Genomic DNA, 3,406 nt, shown 5'->3' with positions numbered 1-3,406 from the left:
TTGGAAATTAACAAGAAGGCGACACTCGGACAGGCATATAGTACATGAGTACCGTTACCTAGTATTTACAGTATCTGCAGCTTCTCCCTTGTTAATTTGTTAATTCATTGTTATCAGCGTTATAAAGTAAACTGCACCGAACACAATAATATCACACCCAATAATTGATAATTCAAAATCACTGTCAGTTTAATAACGCAATGTGTATTTGAAAAGTTTATCAGATCTACAGATGCACCCGCACTAAGAGAAACATGTCGAATTCAAAGTGTTTTTTTCACGTTACGGCTCGCCGTGACCGAGAAAAATCGGTTCACCCTCCCATAAAAAGTTATTACTTGAAAAAATATTTTGTTTATTATCGATAATTTAGAAAATATAGGGTCTTTTTGAAAAATTGACAATATTTTTTATTTTTTTCCGCATCGCTAAAGCGAGCAAAGTTCTCAAATTTTGATGTTGCCGTTTCAAGTTTGACCTAAAAAGAGTATATGACTAACCTACCTATAAAAGTGCCGAAAGTGGGAGACYCTRTCTATCAACTGACTWTTTCTATTTTGTAGGCTCCAAACTAATAATAGTCCAAAGCTGCACAATGACATAAAAGAAGAAATTTCAATCGAAGAAAACGAYATATTGCAAATGGTAAAATTGGAAAAAGATGCGAAACATGAAAATGCAGAAACCAAGCAGCTCAAGTGCAAGATGTGTAGCAAAACATTTGTACGTTTGGGGACTTTAAAATCGCATTTAATCACACATTCAAAGCAACACCCATTTAAATGTGAACTGTGCGGCTTATCGTTCGTCAGAAAATATCAATTGACATATCATCAAAACAAACATACAAAAGAAAAACAGTACGAATGTCAGGTCTGTCGAAAAAGTTTTATAACTGCACTTAACTTGCGTAGTCATTTAGCTTCTCACTCAGATCAGCGCCCATATGAATGTGATATTTGCAATTTCAGATTCAAAGTCAAATGTCACTTAACGGTTCATCGCAATAAGCACACGAAAGAAAAACACTACAATTGTAAGATTTGTAACAAGCAGTTTTTCTCTTCGAGTAACTTAAGTGCCCATTCGGCCACTCACTCAACTGAACGCCCTTTTGAATGCGATATTTGCAATTTCAAGTTCAAATTTAAGTCTCACTTAACTTCTCATCGCAATAAGCACACGAAGGAAAAGCAGTTTAGTTGCAACATCTGTCATAAAACGTTTTTATCTAAAAGTAACTTGGGTTCTCATTTGGTTAATCACTCTGACGAAAGGCCTTTTCAATGCGATATTTGTAATTTGCAATTCAAGCAAAAACGACGATTGAATTATCATCAAAGAAAACATACGAAGCAAGAGTAGAGTAAGAGTTAGTAAGTGAACAAGAAAGTAGTGAGAGAGTGGCTTAAGCTCGCACGGCAAAACCTAGAAAATGTGGAACAATTGAGCCACCAAATATTCGTAATAAACAAAAGTGTATGGCAATGGCAGAATGTAAAAAGCAATCAGTAGAAAGCAGTTCGACTGCAAAAAAAATTATAACTAAGCGCCTCATTAATTATAATAAACCCAAAAGAAAGTTTTAATTTTTCGAAATTCAGATGAGATTCAAAGTGTTTATTGTATGCAAAAAACGGATGTGTATATTAATGCTGCGCCGTTTTTTTTTAGAATCCTGTTTACATATTTCTTTCTAAAACCGTTGTTTTTTTAAATTCTTCTATACTGTCTGTACTGTCATTATTCCTATTGTGTATAATAAAGAAAAACGTCTGTAGTATTACATAACGTAGTCTAAAACCCTGCTATTTGATTGGAAAGAAGAGAAAATAGAGAACTGAATAAAACTTTAATTGTTTCTAGGAAAACTAAACTGAGTTCAAGTTATAGATTAACAATCCTTTTTATCTGCTTTCCGTAAACTGGCGCCCCATCCTCCATTGTATATCCATGAATCCTCAAAAAGCACGCACTACACTTGAACCACCTATAGATGATCTATCATACTGGCCTAACTGGCACTAAAATGGTACATTTATCCTGTTTATTACCAAAAAAACGACAACTGATATTTATTCCGTTGTCCATTTTCAGAAAAAAACGCACTGAGCTACAAAACTTGATATAATCTCACTCATTGCTTTCCTATTCTGTTCGATTTGAGATTTTTTCTTATTGATAATTTTCTAGAAATTACAAAAGTTTTGTAAAATAATTGAATGGTGATTTTTTAAATTATTTCCTGCACCTCTTAAGCGAGCAAAAAATTTCAAATTCTGATTTTCTCATTTTAAGGATGACCCAGAAAGAGCACATGAAGCCTATACAATGGGACACCCAATGTATATCAACTGACTTTTTCTGTTTTTCAGGTTCCAAACTGCTAATAGTGCAAAGCTGTACTGTAACATAAAAGAAGAAATTACAATCGAAGATCACGACATATTACAAATGGTAAAATTGGAAAAAGATGCCGAAGATGAACTTGTAGAAACCAATCAGCTGAACGGCAAGATATATAGCCAAACATTTGTACCTGTGAGCACTTTAAAATATCATTTAATAGCACATTCAAACCAGCAACAATTGAAAATTCATCAAAACAGCCATACGAAGGCAAACCAGTACGAATGTCAGGTCTGTCGGGAGAGTTTTCTATCTGCACTTGACTTGCGTAATCATTTAGTCTCTCACCCAGATCAGCGCCCATATAAATGCGATATTTGCAATTACAAGTTCAAATTTAAATCTCACTTAACTGCTCATCGCAATAAGCACACGAAGGAAAAGCGGTTTAGTTGCCAGATCTGTCATAAAACGTTTTTATCTAAAAGTAACTTGCGTTCTCATTTAGTCAGTCACTCTGATAAATGGCCCTTTCAATGCAGTGTTTGTAATTTGAAATTCAAGCAAAAACGACATTTAAATTATCATATTTGGAGAATGGCTTAGTTATTGGGAAAGAATCTAAAATTGCCAGCAACTTAATGCGGATTCTAATTCGGTTATAAGAACACTGTTTGCTGTTTATCCGGCCCATAAATATTTTTTTTACAATGGAAAAATATAATTTCTAATAGTCACATATTAAAAGTATTAAGTGAAATATACAGCTTCCGGAAATGGTACAGTTTTAATTCAATATAAAAGAGTCCGTTATAAAGGGTGTCTCAACAAGAGCGCCGGATTTAATATAAAAAAAATACATATTTTTTTCGAACTAAGCAAAAATGTATAATTCAATGTTAAGAGGAATAGCTGCGATTATACGGCACGGAAGTTTGCGGCTGAACCGTTTGATTTTTTTTAAGTATTATTTTATGAATTGTCCGACGCCTACCGAGCGCACATTTTAAAAATATTTTTGTAATGTACAGGGTGTCCCAAAAGCTCTAAAGGTATC

Source organism: Dendroctonus ponderosae, unplaced genomic scaffold (genome assembly GCF_020466585.1).
Source record: "Dendroctonus ponderosae isolate FM_Combo_2020 unplaced genomic scaffold, Dpon_F_20191213v2 Dpon_F_20191213_8, whole genome shotgun sequence".
Classification (NCBI taxonomy): domain Eukaryota; kingdom Metazoa; phylum Arthropoda; class Insecta; order Coleoptera; family Curculionidae; genus Dendroctonus; species Dendroctonus ponderosae.
Note: the sequence above shows the minus strand (reverse complement) of the source record.